This window comes from Heterodontus francisci, chromosome 4 (assembly GCF_036365525.1).
Source record: "Heterodontus francisci isolate sHetFra1 chromosome 4, sHetFra1.hap1, whole genome shotgun sequence".
Classification (NCBI taxonomy): Eukaryota; Metazoa; Chordata; class Chondrichthyes; order Heterodontiformes; family Heterodontidae; genus Heterodontus; species Heterodontus francisci.
This window is the reverse complement of record NC_090374.1, coordinates 171,637,821-171,661,930: the sequence shown is the minus strand read 5'-3', so window position 1 is coordinate 171,661,930 and position 24,110 is coordinate 171,637,821. Positions and strand designations below refer to the sequence as shown.

Below are 24,110 nucleotides of genomic sequence, written 5' to 3'. Positions count from 1 at the left end.
GCTTAAGTTCCTTCCTACTGTCTTTATATTCCTCAAGTGCTTCATTTGTTCCTAGCCTTCCAGCCCTTACAAATGCTTCCTTATTCTTTTTGACTAGGCTCACAATATCCCGTGTTATCCAAGCTTCGCGAAACTTGCCAAAATTGTCTTTCTTCCTCACAGGAACATGCTGGTCCTGGATTCTAATCAGCTGACGTTTGAAAGACTCCCACATGCCAGATGTTGATTTACCCTCAAACAGCTGCCCCCAATCTAAATTCTTCAGTTCCTGCCTAATATTGTTATAATTAGCCTTCCCCCAATTTAGCACCTTCACCCGAGGACTACTCTTATCCTTATCCACAAGTACCTTAAAACTTATGGAATTATGGTCACTGCTCCCGAAATGCTACCCCACTGAAACTTCGACCACCTGGCCGGGCTCATTTCCCAATACCAGGTCCAGAATGGCCCCATCCCTAGTTGGACTATCTACATACTGTTTCAAGAAGCCCTCCTGGATGCTCCTCACAAATTCTGCCCCATCCAAGCCCCTAGCACTAAATGAGTCCCAGTCAATATTGGGGAAGTTAAAATCACCCACCACTACAACCCTGTTACCTTTACATCTTTCCAAAATCTGTCTACATATCTGCTCCTCTACCTCCCGCTGGCTGTTGGGAGGCCTGTAGTAAACCCCCAACATCGTGACTGCACCCTTCCTATTCCTGAGCTCCACCCATATTGCCTCGCTGCATGATCCCTCTGAGGTGTCCTCCCGCAGTACAGCTGTGATATTCTCCTTAACCAGTAATGCAACTCCCCCACCCCTTTTACATCCCCCTCTATCCCGCCTGAAGCTTCTAAAGCCTGGAACATTTAGCTGCCAATCCTGCCCTTCCCTCAACCAAGTCTCTGTAATAGCAACAACATCATATTTCCAAGTACTAATCCAAGCTCTAAGTTCATCTGCCTTCCCTGTTATACTTCTCGCATTGAAACAAATGCACTTCAGACCACTAGTCCCGCTGTGCTCAGCAACATCTCCCTGCCTGCTCTTCCTCTTAGTCCCACTGGCCTTATTTACTATGTCCTCCTCATTTACTTCACTAGCTGTCCTACTGCTCTGGTTCCCACCCCCCTGCCACACTAGTTTAAACCCTCCCGAGTGACGCTAGCAAACCTTGCAGCCAGGATATTAGTGCCCTACCAGTTTAGATGCAACCCGTCCTTCTTGTACAGGTCCCATCTGTCCCTGAAGAGAGCCCAATGGTCCAGATATCTGAAACCCTCCCTTCGACACCAGCTGCTCAGCCACGTGTTTAGCTGCACTATCTTCCTATTTCTAGCCTCACTGGCACGTGGCACAGGGAGTAATCCAGAGATTACAACCCTAGAGGTCCTGCTTTTTAACTTACTACCTAACTTCCTAAACTCCCCCTGCAGGACCTCATCACTCTTCCTGCCTATGTCATTGGTACCAATGTGTACCACAACCTCTGGCTGTTCACCCTCCCCCTTCAGAATGCCCTCTGTCCGTTCAGAGACATCCTTGACCCTGGAACCAGGGAGGCAACATACCTTCCTGGAGTCTCTTTCACGTCCACAGAAACGCCTATCTGTGCCCCTGACGATAGAGTCCCCTATAACTATTGCTCTTCTGCGCTTTGTCCCTCCCTGCTGAACAACAGTGCCAGCCGTGGTGCCACTGCTCTGGCTGCTGCTGTTTTCACCTGATAGGCCATCCCCCCCAACAGTATCCAAAACGGTATACTTGTTAGAGAGGGGGATAGCCACAGGGGATTCCTGCACTGACTGCCTGCCCCTTCTAGCAGTCACCCATCTATCTGCCTGCATCTTGGGTGTAACCACTTCTCTAAAACTCCTGTCTATGACGCTTTCCGCCACCTGCATGCTCCTAAGTGCATCCAGTTGCCGCTCCAACCGATCCATGCAGTCTGTGAGGAGCTGCAACTGGGTACACTTCCTGCAGATGTAGTCGCCCGGAACGCTGGAAGCGTAACGGACTTCCCACATCTCACAGGTGAAGCACTTCACCCCTCTAACTGACATTTCTATCACTAATTAGTTAATTGATATAAAATAAATAAATACTTATTAAATCCTTACTAAATTATGATACACATCACTATGTGGTCCCTAGTGCTAGATTTCTACAGTAAATATTAAATGCTGTCTAAATACAGTAATCTCCTCCCTCTGGTTTAGTTACTGAACTGAACTCCAGTTCAGTTTCTGGTCAATGGTAACCCCCAGGATTTTGATACTGGGGGAATTCCGTGATGGTAATGCCATTGAACGTCAAGGGAGATGATTAGATTATCTCTTGTTTGAGATGGTCATTGTCTGGCATTTGTGTAGTGTGAATGTTACTTGTGTGTGTGTGTGTTTGTGAAAGTGTGTGTTTATGAATGCGAGTGTGTAAGAGTATAAGTGCATGAATGAGAGTGTGTATGAGAGTGTGTGAGTGTTTGTGAATGTGTGCATGAGTGTATGTGAGTCTGTGTGAGTGTATGATTGAGTGTGTAAGAGTATGAGTGTACATGTGAGTGAGTGTGAGTGCTTTATGAGTGCAACTGTGTGTAAGAGTGAGTCTGTGTGTGTGTGTTTGAGTGTGTATATCTGAATGTGTTTGTGTGTGTGTGAATTTGAGACTGAGTGTACATGAGTCTGTGAGTGTGATTGTGTGTGTGTGAGTGACAGTGCGCGTGATTGTGAGTGTATGAGTGAGTGTGTAAAAATGAGTGTATGAGTGTGAGTGAATGTGTGCGTGTGTTTGATTGTGTGTGTGCTTGTGAATGTGAGTGTTTGAGTGTGTGTGTGTGTGTGAGTTTGTAGCGTGAGTATGTAGTGTGATTTTTTAGCTAAGCGTGTGTATGATTTTGTAACTAAGAGTGTGAGTGTGATTTTGTAACTGTGTGTGAGTGAGCATGTGTGTGCAATTGTTTGTGTGTGTGAGATTGTGGGTGTATGAATGAATGATTGTGTGTGTAAGTGAGTGAATGTGTGAGTGTCAGGGGTGGGGCTCATCTCGATTTTTTTTTCATTTTTGAGGGTAAATACTGTTCTTGTTATTTGGTGGGGAGTAGCATCAAATCTAAAATTGAAAAATAAAAACTTAACACCTTTCTTAGGCTAGGTGGAAGAAAGAGATGGATCACAAGAAAGAAACGAGCTCTGAAAAAATGCCATGATTGTCAGATGGAATTTTTCTGATGCTCCATTTGAAAATATTGCCTTGTGTTCTTTCCTTCAGCAATCTCAGATTCATCTCATCTGCATAGCTTCAAAGCTCCAAAGTCTTTCTTGCATTGCCCCACCCCCAACAACCTTAACCAAGTATTTAGATCACAGTCTGCCTTAAGGTCTGTTGCTTTACAGCACACCAGCCGCAGCAGATTAGATCCCAGCAACGTTTAGCTCGACTGCTGCTGCTGGGTACAGTGCAAACTCTTCCCTTGTTTACTCGTTAAGATTAATGCTCTCAAGCTCCTTCTCTAGAAGCAGCGTTTTTACCCTGCTATGCAGACAGGGTAGTGGTGGGGAGGGGAGATGAAGGGGTTGGTGGGAGTGAAGCAAGTGTCCAGAGAATTTTTAGCCAGGAAAATACCAGAGTTGGAACAGGACCTTCTCAATTTATCTCTTTGGGCAGTGACTTACGTCACAGACTAGTTCACTTTAGCAGCAGGGAAGGGAAATTGAACAGTCTCTGAAGAAGTTTCATTTTAACGCTGGGGAAAAAGACACCTTTGGACATGCAAAGAACTTTTTCAGACATTATTTTTTTTTTAAAAAAAAGGTGACACGAAGAGCTCCCAAAGATTGAACAATCCCAGGACTTTGCTGCTTCCTGCATCCCAAGCAATTATTAGTGGAGGAGATGGAAACTTTTTAAAAACATTTTCTTCCCAAAGAGTAGTTCTGTCTGTCTTGTCCCCCTACCCGCACTCCTTCCAAATTGGGTTCAAGTGATTGTCCCTGGCACCTGTTACATTGGCACATTGCCTGGGGAAGCCTTCTCCTTCTCTCCCCCCTGTGGCTGGTCTGCTCAACTCTTTCAACCTCCCCCACAGCCGCGCTTTGTCATCAACTTTTTTTCAATCTCTCGCTCTCTCATTGCCTTCCCTCTTTTCTCCCTTCCCTGCTAAGTGCCCGTCACAGAGCAGGTCATCTGCAGTTTTAGCAATTAAAAAAAAGTAAAAGGTGGGTGGGGGGAACGGGGAGATGGCGATCCTCTAGATCCCTGCAGACAAGCCCATGAAGGAGGAACTTTCAACACAGGGGCAGCCAGAGCAGAACAGAAAGAGAAAGAGGCGAGAAGCCTTGGGCTCGCAACGGGAGAAGAGACAGAAGGACATCCTCCTCCTAGTGTGTAAGTGATTGCTGCCGGGGATAGGATTGCTCCTCCAAGTTCCCATTGATTATTACTGAGAGCCGGGCTTGCATTGCATGTCTCTGTGTGTATTAATGTGTCTCTGCCTTTCTCCAGTGGTGGGGGTGGCTAGTGCTTGCAGAGAGAGGGAAGGCAGCTCTGGAGGACTAGGAGCGCAGCCAGAGCCTCATCTTTTCAACATTTCTCAATATTTCCTCTTCCCTTTGCATGGATCTTGTGCTTTCCAGGAAGAAGGAGGGTCCCTCAAGACATTGTGCCTGTGCAAGAGGTGAGTGTCTCTTTGTTCCTTTGTTTTTTTTGAATGTTTCTCGTGGCTCCCCTTTGAGTTGAGAAGGGAAAGTGCTTCTCGCTCTCTCTCTCTCTCTCTGAGCTAACGCAGAAGCCATTGATTGCAACGGGAGCTTTGCTTTATTTGGCTTGTGGTTTTTTGAGGAGCAGCTTGTAACCATGCTTTCATTCTCTCCATGAAAGCTCCTTAGTTGTTGTGTAGCTGGTCCCAAGCCTAGACACAAAGACAGCGACAGCCAGGGCTGCAAACCATTGCACTTCCTCCTAGGCCACCTCCTCCCCCACCCCCTCAGTCTTTTTCCTCTCTTAAATCTGCCCCAGACCTGCCTGGCTTCCTCCCCCCTGAAGGTCTAGCTCTCTCTGGCTTGAAATGCAAGGGGTTTTTTGTTGTTGTTGAGAGTGTTGTGGAGAACTCCCTCCCCATAAGGGTCCATAGGAATGACTCCTCCTCTAGCCTGATGTGAAGCCATTTTTTTTTAAACCAGCTCTAGGGAGTGAGTTGTGTGAAGGAAGAACGACTGCTTAGTCTTTAGATGTTTCTGCCACTGGAAGCGCCAGAGATCCCTCTTGCATTCAGGTAGGCCCATCTCATTGTCCTTCAGAGAGAAAAAACAGAAAATGGTGGAGAAAAAAACTGCTTTCAGCCCTACACTCTGGAGGAGATTGAGATACCTTGGTAAGGGAGAGATCTTTTTAAAATTCCTTTCCAATTTGATTTAGTGATGCCACCAGGTTCTGATCTGTTTCTGTGGCCAGGGTAAATCTTTTTTAAGCACTGTGTTGGATGATTTCTAAAGCATTTCACATTTGTTGGAAATGTGAAACTCATTCTTCTCTGAAGGCAGGTCCTGGCAGGGATAAGAAAAGATGGACTAAAAGGGCCAGTTCAGAATGTGGAGGTCTTTTGATGTATCTTGTGAAGTCTCAAGGACAAGGAATTGAAGGATCTCTAGTATTAGACATGCTGCTTTCTGAGAACCTCATTTAATGAGCTTAATTAATTTTGAGATTTGTCTCTGCTGTGGTTCAGCTACAATTAAGCTGAGTTCTGTAGATATTTGAAAGTGTTGCTTCCATGGGTTGGTTGAATTTAAAGTGAACTTTTTTAAAAGCATTTAGCATTGAGTGAGATTTTTATTTTATTCATGTATCTACCAGGCATTATTGTTAGACTGGGAGCAATATGTGTGTATCGGAAATTAAAATGAGCTGGAACATGACTATTAGATGACCATTAAATGTAAGGTCTTGGACATTGAATCAGCAAAAAAAAGTTTTTATTTCAAAATGTGCTGAAGGGAAAATGGACTTCCTATATTAAGATTATTTATCACTATGGAAAAGGTACCAAGGGACAATGATAATGCTTAAACAATATTGCCTATGCTTTGATGTCCATGTTGTGGTGCCCTTTTTAGCATAACTATAGAAAAGTTGTTTATGAACTGAAAGTTTGTTTGTAAATAGCTTGAGTGTCCTTCTGGGTTGGAGGCAAGACCTGTTGGTAATAGAAGGGGAAGTTGGGAGATGTGATGCTGCTCTTTTATCTACTCAGTTCCTTTTTGCCGTACAAATATGGTTGCATAGATCTTGAAATTGCAGTATATGCACCTGAATAGTTGTAAACTCCTGGCATCTACTCTTCTTCTGTTTGTTGGAGAAAATCCTGTGGTTAATTTCCCAGAGAAAGTTGGGCTTAATTGCTCATTGTACCTTCCTGTGTGAAATTAAAGTGCCATATTATGAATCCATGTTGGTTTTTCCTTAATGGTAGCCATTTTGTAGCGATTTCTCCAATTTCAATGTGATGACCAAGGTTTATTGAATGTTGCCTGAGATTTTGAGTAGAAATGCAAATGGTGCCAACACAAAAACCTTTCAAAACGAAGGTCTGATTGATCTGAAGGGAACATTTTGCAGGATCTTGCAAATTATATTACAAATGTAATTAAATACTTGGTTGAGCTTTATCTATAAAGAGTATTTGTTGAAAATCAGTGTGTCGTTTCTCAATTGATGATACTGGAATGGAAACAGAAGGTGAGTTCAGAGATTAAATAAAAACTGTTTTCGGCTTTTTATGACTTGATAATCCATTTTATGCCTAAAAGCAGAAAAGGCTTTGTAATGGTGGAGGTAACTACCTCATTGACTGTGGGCCTTTTAAAAAAAAAAAATGGACTATCAAGTCATAAAAAGACAACAAGTTTCTATTCAATCTCTGAACTAGCCTACATTCTGGAGCTCTTATGATTCCTAGACTAACATTGACTTTATTGGGTAGAAATGTATGTTCGTATTTTTAAAAAAAAAATGTTAGTATAAGTTTAATCTTTGTTAGACCTGAACAAAATATAGAACATCCAAGCTGGTAAATTATGCACCTGATTTCTTTGGGGGGAAAATAGATTTTTGAATACATGTTCTAGAGGAATAGGGATTGTTTTGGAAAAGATGGATAGTTCTTTAGGGTATGTTCTAGAAGGAATGGGGATTTGGGCTTCAGAAGTTGGTTCAAAACTGAAGCAAAGGCAATTGAAGGGTTTCATTTGAAGAGTGGTGGGAGTGCATGGAAGCTTCCAGAAGCTTGAACATTACACGTGTGCTGTTGATCTGTGTTCTATACACTTGTAATTTAAAAATACACAAGTAATATTGGAAACAATTGAATACATACTGATGATGTCTGATGTACTTTTGCAACATCTGTGGAACTTTAATCTTCATACGCAGCAACTTGAGATCTGGAAGTATCTTGTGACTGGGAATATAACTAAGCTAGATGACAGGATGGACTTTATTTTGAAGAGAATACAGTTTCTCCATTTCTAGCAAGAAGCTATCTTGTAAAATGTCGGACAAATTTGCAAGCGTTGTATGAGATATTTGAATCAGGGCTTTAATTTCGTAACTGTTCTTTTAAACTCCTTTTTAAACTAAAACTCATGTTCTGTCCTGTGAACAAAGGCAGTTGCTAGAGGTTTGCAGTGGGGTATTCCTGGCTCGCTTCTGAAGTGCAGTACTTACTTCTTGATTGATTAGGATTTTCCACATCTTGTCCTTTGACCATGGTCATTGCATTGCTTCCAGTTTGCAAACATGTGCATGTGGATTAAAATTACTGTTAAAAAGCAATTGCTCTTTAGGGGCTTCCTCTAACTGTCAAGTGAGGTAACTTAGATTGTAACAAAAATGCTTCCAAATAAAGAAGTAACTGGTGATCTGTGATTTCAACTTGCTCCAGTGATATAGCCTTTCTATGCTGCTTGCCCCTTCTGGGTCATTCTATTTTTTATTCACAATACCTGCTCTGCACCTACTTGCGATGCTCAGTGCTTGTGCAAAATTATATATTTTCAAGTCAAAATTATATTAAAATGAAGACAACCCTTTTGTTCTAGATAATAGGCCATCTTTCTGCATCTTATCAAACTTTTCTTAATAGACATGTATATCAGTCTCCGAAGAGCTGAGCTTTCAGGTTTTATTCTGCACCGATCTTCAAAAAGCTCTCACTTGATTAGGAATTCTAACAATGCAATGGTGGAAAGGCTTGGCAAGAAAAATGTTGAAGTTGTTTTTCCGAATATGAGGTATTGCAGAAGGCAGAAGGTTCTATACTGAGGGTCTGATGAAACAGGGATGCAGTATGTCAGTCCCAGTGGACAGTTGAATCATATGATTGATTATTCTGTCCATGACTTAAGACTGTTAACAATGAGTTGCTCTCAGTTCCATGAATTTATTTTTGGGTGCTTTCCAATGAGCTTAGCACAAGATGGTGGTTAAGACTCTCCAAGAATGTAGCCTGTTGAGATCTGTAATGGCTGTAACCTAATTGTGCTTCCTGAATTTCAATGCGTGTATAGACAGTGGTCTTATCCTGCCTGCTGGAACTGTTTCAGTCACTAGATAGTCTCTCATGGTGGACTAATGAAATACCTATGAATGATGGATTAAATTGATGCAAATAAAAAACACGGGTCTTCTGGTCATGTGCAAGCTAGCGGAAAATGTTACAAGTTTTTTCTCCTGAAATAATGGAAATGGAATCTTTTTCTGCGCTTAGAAATTTTATATTTTTTGGGATTGGAGGACATCAGATTTAGGTTCTAGTTGGAAGATGAAGACTGTTAGTCAACAACATGGGTGTTAATGGTGAATCAGCCAGTGTGGTCAAAGTTTTGACAGATGGTGGTTGGAAGGTTGTGGAAGTCACAGAATGTCATGCATATTTTGTTCAATTGGATTTTCTAAAAATCAAAAATACTCATCGGTCACAATACAGACAGATCTTTTTGTGTCTTATTTAAACTGCGCAATGTAGGTTGTATTTCAGAGCTTTTTTTTGATTCAGCACTTTGAGAAGAGTTTGTCATTCATGTTGGAAGACCTCAAAGAATTTCATATTTTTGCTTTTATCTCCCCTTAAGAAAGATTGCTCTGCTTCATTCATACATTTCGAGGTTCATTCCTTCCTAATTTAAATGGAGATGATAGTCATTCTGTACTGGAATGGTGCATGAAAATTTTAATTCCAGTTCTCTTCTATTCTCATCCCTTCCCCCATCAAAATAATCCACATTAAAAAAACACGTTGAGAGAATTTCCAGGTGACCAGATGGTTTTTTGTTTGCGTATGCCTGGTTTTATTTAAGATTCTAGATTGCTGTCTGAAGGCGAGGAAACAATTCCTCTTGATACTTAACCCTTTTCCCACATTTGATCTCCATTTTATTCATTGATAATCAGCAACGCAAACATCAATTACACAAAGGATAGTGCTGGGAAAGGGTTAAAAAGTGGAAAGAGTCTTGATTAAGGAATTCCATTACTGTGTAGTGCTGCTTTTCCATATTATATGCCTGGTCTAACCTGAGAGGGAACTGTTCTTTAGATAAAGGCTATTGATTAGAGAGACCTGCTGCAGAAGACTAAATAATAGTGCAGCTCCAGTTTATAAAGACTTGCACTGTAAAGATGAATCTCAGGTAAAGATGACATCATTTGCTTTTATTTTAAACCTCCATGTTGTCTAGATGCTCAAAGAATGCTCCAGTAAATGGAAGCTGGTATCCTTACTAAAATAAAGGATTGGAGTCCTACAGTATCAACATCCAAGGGTTAAATTGTCTTGATCTGGGAAAGCATATTTATCCATACTGAACATCTCAAATATCAAAGAGTGTGATTGATCCTTGAATTTGAGCTTCTGTTCAGCAATCTGGTTAGAGCTGGTTCAGATGTGGAGTTAATATCTCTGCTTAATTGCATAAAGACTGTGCAGTCTATAGCCTGATGTAGGTGTAGTATTGTGCAAACTTCTGAAGTGCAGGAGCAAAAAATGAGGAGCCACCAAATCTTGTCAAACTGGATTCCAAGCATTTGGAGAATTGCCAGTAGGAATCTTGTTTTGTTTCATACAGACAGAAAATAGCGATTGAGATGTGACTAGAAAACAGTGCCCTCCGAGGGAGGGTTGAATCTGTTAAGTATGAAAGTTGTTGTATTTTAGATCTCCACTTGTCCTTATTTGTGCAGCAGAAGATAAGAAAGCGTGAAGTAATCTGCTGTAAGTCTCATCTGCAAGTCCACACAACCAGCTTTGCATGAACTGCCCCTTTAAAGGGAATAATGGAGTTGGTGATTGATGTGACTTGCTGAGAGAGCACCCAGTCATTATTCACTCAGAAATGAGATACAGTGTTTGGGTAATCTACACTGTCCTACATTTCACTCAAGGTTGCAGAAAAATAATTGCTTTACATTTTGACTTTCCAAGGTGGGTAGGCACACTGAGATTTTGATAAAGGACTCATGGGATCTAACATGTGCATTGTAGTCTTGTTCAATGCTTTTTAAAAAAAAAGATCTGCATCTGAAGAGTTGCAAAATGGGGCCTCTGATCTGCAAAGCTAGCAAGCCTGCTGCCAGAGTTGTGACGCAGGAGATAAAACTGTTGGGCAGCAGCAGCTGGGGGGTGGGTCCACATAGAAGGATGTAGTGTCTACATGAAGAACTTGGCTTGGCAGAAAGCAGGCAGCCATTTCATCTCAGCAGATTATAGTTTTGGTTGCAAGGGAAGTTTGAAGCCAGCACCAAAGGGAAAACGTAGAGCATTTCACTGCATAAGGTTAGGTTTTGAACCTTCAAGAATCATTTCTTTTAAACACCTGGCAAAACTGTCCAAGTTTGATTTTTCTAAAGAAAAAAAATCACCATGAAGGGACCATTTCATTTAGTTACCATTTTCTCCCTGCTCTCTGTGAACCATTTCCTTTGTTTGCAATGACTTAAGATTTATAAAACTACTGCACAGTTTTAATAAAAAAAAATGCATTGCTGGTAGTCAGAGTACCAATCGTGTTTTTATTTGAGAGACCTGCTGAACTATTGGTGCATTATTGTCTAGTTAACTCTGAGTGCATTTCCTCAACCTACTAAACATAAAGTCAATCAGTAAGATCCTGGTGGAACGCTTCTATAATGTAGCAGATATGGGCAGCATTCCTTGGATCAATTAAACAAAACTGGATTGAGAAAACGATGGTCAGCAGTTTGCACAAGATATGGTTTAACTTAATTTGAGGAAGTATCTTCCTGAAGCAGTAGGGAGTGGGATAGAATTTGAAAACAGTTGGGGAAGAATAATTAAAGCTCTTATCTTCAGATCCCATATTTTATCTAGCGGATGTGCTGGTGGAATTGTTCAAAGTTCAGGTGCTGGCTGGTAATTTGCATGCAGCATAGTAAATGTGTTCAGCTTCACAGACCTGTTTGAAATGCATAGTGCATGCGGACTAGGTATTGAGTCGCACTGCTTAGCTTGTAGATGGAGTACTGGGCAGAATATTTTATCTCTTCTGTGAAAAGGAACTAGATGGTGCTGTCAAGCCAACACTAATCCACCTGATGGAAGCAGCAGTTTTTGCTTACATTTAATGCATCTGCTTTCATTGTCATTATTGGGAACTGTAAAGGCTTAGGGATGGGTGTCTAATTTAGGGAGTGTTGGTGATTTTTGTCATTTTTGTTTTTTATGTGCGTTAAGATCCTACAGTTAAATAACATTGTCAAAGGTGTCAGATTAGTGACCCTGAGGCGCAAAATCTAACACAACCATTAATGCAATTAGCATTTACTGGTGGCAAATTAAATACTTGTCTGCAGGTGTAAAAAGTGTCACTTGGGTAAATGCAATGGATCATTTGAGAATAAGGTGGGGGTCTTTGTGCTGAAATTGGACCTGCATTATCAGGACAAGTTGTAACCACAGCAAATCCTGCATCATGTTCCAACTCCCACACCCTTCCCAGTTTTATTCGTTAGCCTCTGATAGACTGGGGCAAGACCCTTATCCGTGGATGTTGACACATCAGACTGGACTAAACTGCTAAATATTTGGGAATAGACTTTTCCTTCCTTAGAAAAAAAATACTGCAACAGATCACTCAGAAAATGCTGCAGTTGGTGCTAAGAGGAGCTACTTTCCTGAGAAGTAGGAATGTTGAAGTAGATGTATATCAAAACTTTAAAAAAAACTGATACAATTCACTTACAGAACGGTAATTGCATTATGCATAGTTACAGTATGTTTGGAAGATTCTGTACCTAAAGGGCAGGTTTCTCTAGCAACAAGTGCCAGATTCAAGAGTTGAAAATTCCACTTTGCCTGAACTGTTAGAAATCCAGTTCTTGCCTAGGGACCTTTTTGTTTTATGGTATGTCTGACAGGGCAAGCGAGCATTATTCTTTCACCTCCCCTGGCCATTTTGAAATTGGCTGAAACGCCTAAGGAAATCTTCCACTATCAAATGCACCGAAGCACACCATTCCACCCATCATGTCTGTGCTAGCTCTTTGAGCAAGCTAAACAATTGGTCCCAATCCCCTTGTTCATTCCCCAAAGTCCTACAAATTTTCTCCCCTGCCAATATTTAAAGTGAAAGAGATTTATGTCCAATATAATATATATTGGATGAATTTGCTCAAAATTTAAAAAACTTTTGGAATTTTTATGGAAAATACAGATTGCAGTTAAAAGCAATTTTCACACAATTCTATCTGCCCAGGTTTCCAAAGGAAAGAGTGCCTATAAAATCCAGAAAGATAGTCATGGAACTGCTCTCATTTGGTGATGAACCTGGTAAGAGTTTGCTACGCAAGTTGTTGTAAAATCCTTTGTGCTTATTAACTCATCAGTGTGACTTATGCACGAGCAGTGTTATTGCTGTTACTTGTAATGTGAAGCAATGCAATAAAGGGAGATTATTGTGAATTGCTAATGCATTATTAAAAATTTGTCACGTGGTGAATGGTTCACTCTATTGAAGTGTTCCAGTATTAGGACACATGGTTTAAAGTGATGGGCATGAGTAAAAAGGAAAGCCAAGTGGAAGTTTTGTATCCATTGCACAATTGTTGCAGAGTGAGTTACCAGAGGAAACCTTTTGACAGACATAATTTTTAAGGCAATTGTATATGCTTGTGAGACAGGGATTGAGAGATACAAGATGAGTATGTGGGGATTGAGGGAAATAGTGCAAAGGTGGGGAGATGGGATTGATGGGTTGAAATGGTTTCTGCTTCAAACTTGCTTTATGTACATAGTTTAATGATGAAGAGCTTGTTACAGATGAAAGAGCCACTTTCCATTTAATCTCTCTGTGACATGAGGATAGGGGAAGGGAAAGAGTGGGATGTGTTACCCTTTCAAATGGGTCTGTTGCAAGACGATTTTAGGCTTACTGATCTATCTGCTTTTGTAGTGAGAAAGCCTGGCATCATTTCTAAATTATATTGTGTCAGGACCTGCCTCATAAGAGTTGTCATTCTTAGCCTGAAGGTAATATTGAGCTTGACAAATGGACACTTGGCTTGTGAAGTACATAGTATGTAAGTTTCAGATAAGTTTCATTAAAACGGGGTATTTAATGGTTTAAAAAGACCTTTTGTTCTTTCAAATCAAATCAAATTTCTTTTTTTTAAAAAAAAGCTTTACATTTTACTGCCAATATGCACAGCAGCTGGAATTGTTTACTTTAGAGCAGAGAAGGTTAAGGGGAGATTTAATAGAGGTGATCAAAATCATGAATGGTTTTGATAGAATAGATAGGGAAAAAGTGTTTCCACTGGCAGGAGGGTCGGGAACCAGAGGACACAGATTTAAGGTAATTGGCAAAAGAACCAGAGGGGAAATGAGAATTTGTTTTATGCAGCGCGTTGTTATTATCAACCTGAAAGGGCGGTGGAAGCAGATTCAATAGTAACTTTCAAAAGGGAATTGGATAATTACTTGAAAAAGAAAATTTGCAGGGCAATGTGGAAAGAACATAAGATTGGGACTAACTGGATAGCTCTTTCAAAGAGTTCTTTCAAAAAGCACAGGTATGATGGGCAGAATGACCTCCTGTGCTTGATGATTATCTAGATTTGGAGAATGTATAAAGATTTGTGCAGCTAAGACAGTTGACATTTGTCAATGGATAGTGCCGAATGCATAGTTAATTATTGTGGTTCTGACTGCTGCAGAAATCTGTTATTTTTGTGCTGTGATCAGGGACACTTCAAAAACCTCTGACTATCGGGCGACCTGATAATGTAGAAATAAGACTTGCATTTGTATAGAGCCTTTCGTGACCACAGGGTGTCCCAAAGTGCTTTGCAGCTAATGAAATATTTCTTGAAGTGTAGTCACTGTTGTAATGTAGGAAACGTGGCAACTAATTTGCACACTGCAAGCTCCCACAAACAGCAATGTGATGATGATCAGGTAATCTATTTTTGTGCTGTTGATTGAGGGATAAATATTGTTTTAGGACATGGGGAGAACTCCCCTGCTCCTCTTCGAAATAGTTCCATGGGATGGCTGTGTTACCTGTCTGGTGCCAGGGTTCGGGACATCTGCTCAAGGCTGGAGAGGAACTTGCAGTGGGAGGGGAAGATCCAGTTGTCCTTGTGGGTACCAATGACATAGATAGGGCTAGGAAAGAGGTTCTGCTTAGGGATTATGAGCAGCTCAGGGCTAAATTTAAAAAGCAGAACCACAGAGGTAATGATCTCTGGATTACTATTTGAGCCACAAGCAAATTGGTGTAGGGGAAATAAGACTAGAGAGTTGAATGTGTGGCTCAAAGATTGGTGTGGGAGAAATGGGTTTCGATTCATGAGGCGCTGGCACAAATACCGGTGAAAATGGGACCTGTACCGTTGGGACAGTCTACATCTGAATTGTGTTGGGACCAGTGTTCTGGTGAGTCATATAAGTAGGGTGGTAGAGAGGGCTTAAACTAAGTAGTGTGGGGGTGGGGGGGAGGGATCAAGCGAGGGGAGATGCGGTAAATTAAAGAGAAAGGACAAGGCAGTAGTGTGGGGTAGTGATATGGATAATAACCAGAATGTGGCGTATAAACTGAAGATTGCACCAGCAGATAAGGCCAGAGTTTGCAAGAATGGTAAAAAGACAGAATTAAAGCCTCTGTATCTTCGCGCAGCATTTGTAACAAAACGGATCAACTGATAGCACAAATAAGAATAAATATGTATGGTGTGATAGCCATTTCAGAGACATGGTTGCAAGGTGACCAAGGCTGGGACCTTAATATTCAAGGGTATTTGACATTTTGGAAGGACAGGAATGTAGGAAAAAGTGGTGGGGTAGCTCTGTTAATTAAGGCTGACATTAGTACTGTAGTGAGAGATAACAGTTTAGAAGATCAAGATGTAGAATCAGTTTGGGTAGAGGTAAGAAGTCACTTGTGGGATTGGTTTATAGTTCCCAGTAACAGTAGCTACACTGTAAGACAGAGTATAGAGAAATAGTGGGGGCTTATAAGAAAGGTACAGCAATAATCATAGGTGATTTTAATCTTCATATTGATCGGATGAATCAGATTGGCAAAGGTAGCCTGGAAGATGAGTTCATAGAGTGTACTCGGGGAAAATTTCTTAGAGCAGTACATTCTAGTGCCAACCAGGGAGCAGGCTATTTTAGACCTGGTAATGTGCAATGAGACAGGATTAATTAATGACCTCATAGGGGTCTCCCATTTAAGACTGAGATGAGAATTTGTTTTCTGAGGGTTGTTTGTCTGTGGAATTCTCTTCCCCAGACAGCAGTGGAGACTGGGTCATTGGATATATTCAAGGCTGAGTTAGATAGATTTTTGGTCGACAAGGGAGTCAAGGGTTATGGGGGGTAGACAGAAAAGTGGAGGTGAGGCACAATCCAATCAGCCATGATCTTATCAAATGGGGGAGCAGCTTCGAGGGCTGAATGGCCTACTGCTGCCTCTCATTCATGCGGGATCTTTCCACAGCCCAGCCCCTAAGAGGGCAGACAGAACCTCGGTTAACGTCTCATCTTAAAAACGGCACCTCTAACAGTGCAGCGCACCCTCGGTATTGTACTCGGAGTGTCGGCCTAGATTTTTGTTCCCAGGTCTCTGGAGTGGGACTTTGAACCTACAACCTTCTGACTCAGAGACGAGATTGCTACCTCATTGAGACACTGGCACTAATTTTGCTGGGGATGGAGTCCATCTTCATTCCATGTGCTGCAGTTCTCATAATGTCTCATCTTCACTTCTAACTTTATCTGCTTAGTTTTTGAAATATAGATGGCATGATTTTCCTGCATAAGATTGTGTAACACTCTCCCCTGTGAGGCAGAGGTTCTAGGTTCAAGTTCCACCTCAGGCACTTGAGTGCAAATTGCAGGCCAACATGCCCAGTACAGTGCTGAGGGAGTGCAGCACTGTCAGAGGTGCTACCTTTTGGATAAGACATTAAGCAGAGGCCCCCATCTACTTTCTTAGGTGGATGGAAAAGATCCCGTGGGACTATTTCCAACAAGAGCAGTGTAGTTCTCCTTGGAGTCCTGGTCAATATTAATCCCTCAACCAATATCATGACATCACTGTGGGAGCTTGCTGTGCACAAATTGGCTGCTACATTTCCTATATTACAACAGTGACTACACTTCAAAAGTACTTCATTGGCTGTGAAGCGCTTTGGGATGTCCTGAAGTTGTGAAAGGTGCTATAGAACTTCAAGACATAAGATTACGGACATTTGTAGTGAATATGCCTGCAAACTGAGATAACCTTTCCCACTTTGTTTCGCTTAGAAGTTTGAATTAGTTTCGTGACTTGGCAGTAATAACTTGACTCATCCCTAAGTGATGCTTTGCGTTTTGCAAATGGTAATCTGATGCAGGTAGTGTATCTCACCTCAGCGACGAGAGATTGGCACTTCGGTTCAAATGGCTCTTTTTTTTTCATTGTCCTGCAGAGGCCATTTGGATTGAGAAATTTGCACCAGTGCAGCCTGCACCCTGGACTCTGCTGTTGAGGGAGGCAGTGTATATGGTTGGGATGAGAGTACTCGGCAAGGAAGTGCATCACAATACGGTGTCTTTGTTTCCAGGAGTGCTCCCAAGTAATGGTAGTTATTTGCATTCCACATAGTGCGGTGTCTCACTGCCACTCATCTGTATGCTGCTCCCGTCGTACAGCATCTCAAGCCTGTGAACACAGACAATGCACCATCACATTGTGCCATTTGAAGCTCTTTAAACCCTCAATGCATGTGAAGGTCCATTGTTGTGTTGTGCCAGCTGACTCTGCACCTCGCAAACAGCACTGATGCTTTGTACCATCAGTTTCTATGGGAAGGGATCTTTGCCTGATGTCCCTCTGCAGTCGTCATGTCCTTTAGTGTATGAAGCACACTGTACCAAACCAGTGGTCCGTTTCTCTATATATGCCTGATTTGTACTGTCAGTTGAAGTATTTAGCGTGACAGTGTCAGACATATGCCAACACGATGAGCTGATTTTCGCTGTAACTTACTGTGCTGGATGTTAAGACTTTTACCAAAGATTATTATTTGCATCTCACTTTTATATAGCAAAAGAATCAAAGGCCACATCAGGAAATTCTTTTTTACATAGCGAGTGGTCAGGATCTGGAATGCCCTGCCTGAGCGTGTGGTGGAGGCAGATTCAATCGTGGCTTTCAAAAGGGAGTTAGATAATTACTGAAGAGAAGGAATTGCAGGGCTACGGGGAAAAGGCAGGGGTATGGAACTAGCTAAATTGCTCTTTGAGGGGCGACACGGACACGATGGGTCAAATGGCCTCCTTTTGTGCTGGAAACATTCTATGATTCTGTTCCATTCTTCAAGCTGCGTTGTAGAGTGTTATCGAACCCTTCAGTTTGAAATGCAAATCTGCAGAAATGTCTTGTTTTTTAACTGAGAGCAAGAAATCTATGGAAATTACCAGTAAAAATCTGACAATTGAGCACTTGAAATTAGGATATCATTAAGCTGAAAGCCTTTACTAGGCGTGAAGGGTATCTAGTGTTTGAGCCAAAGAGCAGCAAACTTAAAAAGTGTGAACAGTAATTTCTTTTAACAACTGTTTGGCAGAAATGGACTTTTCAAAAATCTGAGTTGGTCAGGGATTGGGGGCAGCTCAGCAAAGTAGAAGTTCAGAAACTCTGCAAATGGTGAGGCTTACAGAAGATCGCTTACCGTGAACTATACCCCGCCCGCAAAGTACTCTGAGATTTGAGCATACATTTTATAATCTGCACTTTGAAGAGAAATCTGTTGTTGGGTCTGGGGAGGTAAAGAGAAAAATCATTTTACTTTGTTAGTGGAGCTTTTTGCCGTTTGCTTGAAATATGTTTTGCACTGGTGCATTCGGAAAGATTCGTAGTCTGTTTCTGAAACATCCAAGTAAATGCTGTCTTGAGAAAATGAGCTGTTATCGAAGCTGAATGATACACGTTAGTGGAAGAGTGTAACTGTTAGATGATAGGCCCTAGTTTCCATCTGCAATATACAAATGGTAATCGAAGGGATGGGAGAAAATTGGTTTATACCAAACTTGTTAGTATGGTAATAAAAACAGAAAGTGCTGGAAATGCTCAGCAGGTCTGTGGAGAGAGAAGCAGAGTTAACGTTTCAGAACTGATGAAAGGTCACAGACCTGAAACATGAACTTTGCTTCTCGCTCCACAGATGCTGCCTGACCTGCTGAGTATTTCCAGCATTTCTGTTTTTATTTCAGATTTCCAGCATCTGCATTATTTTGCTTTTGTTAGCACGGTATCTAGGTTTGTAGAAGAAACCATGATTATCTAGATTGATTAAAAACCGACACCATTATCAGATTTCCCGCAGTGAGAATTGCATAATTTAGTGGTCGGCAGAGGAGGTGCTAGACCAGCATGAAACCAGTCCTTCGTTTCAGTTACCATAGTGGGCAACTATATATAGAATAAAGTAAAAAATAAAAACAACATTTCTTTATTTAAAAGAAAGGTTAAACACTCTTGCTTAGGAGTTGTGGTGGGACAGAGGTTGTGTACAGCAGATTTAACATTGAATTCTAATGCTATCTCTGGCCAGTTTCCCATCTTCCACTTTCCATCAACTTGACCTCATCCAAAACTCTGCTGCCCGTGACCTAACTTGCTCCGAGTCCCATTCACCCATAGGAACAAGAGTAGGCCATTCAGCCCATCGAGCCTGCCCTGCCATTCAGTATGATCATGGCTGATCAATCAGTTCAATGCCTTTTTCCCACACTATCCCCAAATCCCTTTATGTCATTGGTATTTAAAAATCTGTCAATCTCTGCTTTAAACATACTCAATGACTGAGCTTTCACAGCCCTCTGGGGTAGAGAATTCCAAAGATTCACAACCATCTGAGTAAAAGAAGTTTCTCCACAACTCAGTCCTAAGTGGCTTCTTCCTTATTTTAAAATTGTGTCCTCTGATTCTAGACTCCCCAACCAGGGGAAGCATCTCACCTACATCACCCCCTGTACTTGCTCACCTACGTTGGCTCTCAGTCCCACAATGCCTCGATTTTAAAATTTTCAGCTTTGTTTTCAAATCCCTCTGTGGCCTCTCCCCCTCCCTATCTCGGTAATCTCTTCAAGACCTATCGCCCTCTGAGATATTTACACTCCTGCAATCCTGACCTCTTGCACATCCCTAATTTTTTTTGCTTCATCATTGGTGGCCATGCCCTAAGCTCTGGAATTCCCTTCCTAAACCTCTCCGCCCCTCTCTCCTTTATGACACTCCTGAACATTTACCTCTTTGACCAAGCTTTTGGTCACCTGTCCCAATTGTCTCTTGATGTGGCTCTGTGTCAAAATTTGGTGATTATGCGCCTTTGAAGAGCCTTGAGACGTTTTACCACATTAAAGGTGCCATATAAATGCAAGTTGTTACTGAAACAAATCAGAATGGGAGTTTTTGATGAAAGATGCAGTGGACAACTTGCATCCTTGGGCGGTACATGCAGACCGAGAAATTCTTAATATGAATTTTAAAACCTATATTTCAACTCCAGAATTAGTTGGGAATGAGGATAGGGAAAAGATTTTTCCTAAACACTCATTCTCCCTTTTCCAGGATTAAACCAACCCCCTCTCCTTGCAATGATCTAGTTAGCTGTAAGTGGTTCTGAATTTGTCTACCTCAAACATTTTCCCCAGGCTGGCATCATGTGTGTCTTGTTCCTGCCCTTTTGGCTCTGTATTCCTTGGTGGGTTCCTGTGATTATTTTGCATGTTCTGCACCTGTTTCAACAACATCCTGATTTGCAGCTAACAGATCCAGGAGTTTTACATTGGAGCCAGCAACTTGGCTGTGTTCTTTTATTTACATCTTGCTATTATTTAGAAGCAGTTTGCTGAAACCCCAACCCTCCTTCCAGTTCCCAAACTGATTGGCAAAAGAAAAATGTAGGAAAAGTGACTGAGCGTTATCTCTTAGATCTTGTGTCTGAAGTTCTGTGCAGACCTCACAAGAGGAACTCAGCAACAGTAGCCTCTCTTGGATGGTTGCCTATTACAGCCTATCCGTGCACCTGTGACGAACACCAATAAAAACCAGTTCTTTGTTCAGTGACTGAGTCTCCAGTCACGTTCCTAATGAACAACCAGGGTTGCAGTAGAACACAAGAAGGCAGGGCCTCCTAGCTATTGGACTTTTAGCTTGAAACTCTGCAATCAAACATAACCAAATGACGCACTCAATGGTTTCTGAACTCTCCCGGTAAGTTATTTTGTACCAATTCAATTCTTGAACTATGTTACAGACTATTCAACAGTGACTGGACACCAGGAACAACACAATATCTATTCTCTCACACCCCCCCTCCCCTTTCCACTGGCAGCAGTGTGTACACACTGCAGCAACTTGCCAAGGCTTCTTCGATAGCACCTTCCAAACCTGTGACCTTTACCTTCTAGAAGCAGTGGATGCATGGGAACACCACCACCTGCAAGTTTCCCTCCAAGTCACCCACCATCTTGACTTGGACATTTATCGCCATCCCTTCACTGTCGCTGGGTCAAAAACCTGGAACTCGCTCCCTAACAGCACTCTCCACCACTTTTTCAAGGGTGATTAGGGATAAGCAGTAAATGCTGGCCTTGCTATTGACTCTCTCATCCTTTGATCGAATAAATTTTAAAAGCAACACAGTGCACTGAGGATATGTATTCAGTCCTGTGACTGCCTAGGAATATAACTGTAATTCTGTTTCAAAAGCAGGTAAGTCTGATTGTTGAATGCAGGCTTACCAAGTGAAAATGTTAGCAGTTTGAGAATCCAGCCATAAAATCCGAAGGAACTGAATCATACTTGGTTGATTACTAAAGACAACATGCAAATTGTACTGGAAAAAAAAATCCAGGTTCCTCCCTGAGGAATCATGACCTCAGGACAGGGAGGGATTCATTTGGAAAAACCATCATCATTGCTGTGTAGAATGGACAAGTTCCTCTGTTATCCAGTTTGGCTCCAACAACAACCTGTATGAGTACAATGATTCTTGAAACGCATTGGGAATTGAAATGTAGATGCCGTCCTGAGGTTCAGATGCACTGATCAAGCTGACCTGTTGATGTGTCCACCTTCACAACTGTCTGTTATTGTCACTAAATGGCTACAATAAAAGCCACTCAATCACTTTAGGTAGGCCCAGCATTTAACATCCCATTGTGTAGAAAGCCAAGTGGTAAGGTGCTAACTTTTTATACAGTAAATTGATGACCTTTATTAGTTAAACATTAACATCGAATGATTTACAAAAGCAGTGTTATTAAGACAATCTCAAAGAGAAGGCTTTCTTCTGGGCAGTATTGCAAATCACATGAAGGAGATCATTTCTATTGACTGCATTCTGGTGTGTTATCTATACATGTGCTCAGAATGAGGGAGCATGCCATTTTGGTAGATGCTACTGTTCATCCAAAGCTGATTTGCATCTTTCTGTATGCATTGGCTTCGATTTCAGGTTTTTAGCTGATTTCATATTGTTCAAAGAAACTTATTTGCTCATCATTACAAGCCTGGTTTATATTTAATAGTTTGTTACCTCTAGATTCTACTAATCCAATGCTCTCCTTCCTGGCTGGCCTCCCACCTTCGTAAGATTGAGCTCATCCAAAATCCTGCTGCCCATATCCTAACTTGTGCCAAGTGCCATTCACCAATTGTCCCTGTGCCCATTCACCTACACTGGCTCCTGGTAAGCAGATGCCTTTTAATTTTAAAATCCTTATCCTTGTTCGGTAATCTCTCCATGGCTTCACCTTCTCTATCTCTGTAACCCTACGACCCTCAGATATTTGGTCTCCTCCAATGCCAGCATCTTATGCAGCCCGAATTTTAGTTGCTCCACCATTGTCAGCCATGCCTTCAGCTGCCTGGGCCCTAAGATCTGGAATCAGGTGAGTCGACCTGATGCAGGTACACCCACAGTGCTGTAGGGAAGGAAGTTACAGATTTTTGACCCAGTGACAGTGAGGAACAGCGATAGATTTCTAAGTCAGGATGATGTCTGACTTGGAGGGGAACTTGCAGATGGTGTTGTCCCCATGTGTCTGCTCCCCTTGTTCTTCTAGGTGGTAGAGGTGTTGGGTTTGGAAGATGCTGTCGAAAGAGCCTTAGTGAGTTGCTGCAGTGCATCTTTTATATGGTACACATTGCTACCACTGTGTGGAGGGAGTGAATGTTTAAGATGGTGGGTGCGGTGCCAATCAAGTGGGCTGCTTTGGCCTGGATCATCTGAACATTTTGATCGATTTATGATGGAAAACTAGGGCAACTTAAAACTTTTCCCATATATGTAACCATTTCCATCCTGGGAATCAATATCATTGTACATTTATCACCCGCAAGGATGTAATTGACCTTGAGAATGTACAAAAGACTAGCAACTGAGATGATTCCTGGCATCAAGTTGATTCTGAGCATCAGGAATTTAAGTAAAGAACGAGGATTGGGAAGTTGGGCTCTATTTCTTTTGGATGAGAGACTTGATTATTAATAATTGCATTGGGAATTAAATATATGTGAGTTTTGCCTTGGCATAGTGCTCAATTTGTTCACAATGATCTGAGAGCTACCAAAACCTATGACACAGTGAAAATCCCTTGTAGCTGGTTGAAGTGATTTAAAAATGCCATTTGCACTTACGAGGAAAGGATTTGTCTGTCGGATATTTTTCCCCCTTACAGTGTTAAGGTTTTGGTAGATTTTAAATAATTTTCGAGTTCTTCAGTCCTATAATTAGATAATGTTGCATTTTGCTGCACATTTTTATTGCATTGTTTAATTGACAACCCTTTAGAAAAAAAAACTTTTTTTTGATTTCTCATTGGAATGGGGGTGCGTGGGTGGGGTGGGGTAGGGTTTAGTAGATTGTTCCTGCATCAATCTGTTGAGTGAAAGAACTGAAGAAAGGCTTTGCAGGCAGTTTCCCCTGGAGAATAAGTTCCTTGCTTTTGAAGTTGAGGCTGATCTGATAATTTTGCAACAGGAGTGGCGATTATGGTTGCTTGTTTAATGTGCCCAGGCTCGGAGAGTCAGAATGCCACAATGCTGCCAATGTAGGCTAATAATACAACGAGTTGCATTTATAGAGCGCCTTTAACATATTAAAATGTCCTAAAGTGCTTCACAGGAGCATAATCAGACACATTTTGACACCAAGTCACATAAAGAGACATTAGAGCACATGAGCAAAGCTTGGTCAAAGCTTCGTTTTAAGGAGCATCTTAAATGAAGAGAGATGTAGGGAAGGAATTCCAGAGCCTGGAGCCCCGGCAGCAGAAGGCACGGCCACCAGTGGTGGAGTGATTAGAATCAGAGATGTGCAAGAGGCCAGAATTGGAGGAGTGCCGAAATCTTGGAAGGCTGGAAAGATATGCAGAGATGGGGAAGAATTCTATTTTTATAAAAGTTCGTAACTGCTGTAGCTGTGGTCATATTTTAGATGATTTAAGTAGTGCAGTGTAAGGAATCACTTTTCTCTTCCTACTTATTGGAAAACCGTTCTCAAGCTTTGCTTGTTCCTAAAGTGACTGGTCTTTTAAAATATTTTCATTTCAAAG

General features: G+C 41.6%; 1 protein-coding gene across 3 annotated transcripts in view; it reads left to right on the top strand.

Annotated features, from left to right (window-relative positions):
• The first annotated feature begins 3,645 nt into the window (after positions 1 to 3,645).
• Positions 3,646 to 24,110, top strand: part of znf462 (zinc finger protein 462) — a 103,861-nt gene continuing 83,396 nt past the window's right edge. For 2 of the 3 annotated variants that reach the window (XM_068030533.1, XM_068030532.1), the window contains exons 1-2: positions 3,647 to 4,372; positions 4,490 to 4,661. The gene's annotated coding sequence lies outside the window, so the exon portion shown is untranslated. Of the gene's footprint in view, positions 4,373 to 4,489; positions 4,662 to 24,110 lie in introns of all 3 variants that reach the window. The other variant, XM_068030531.1, reaches the window with a different exon arrangement.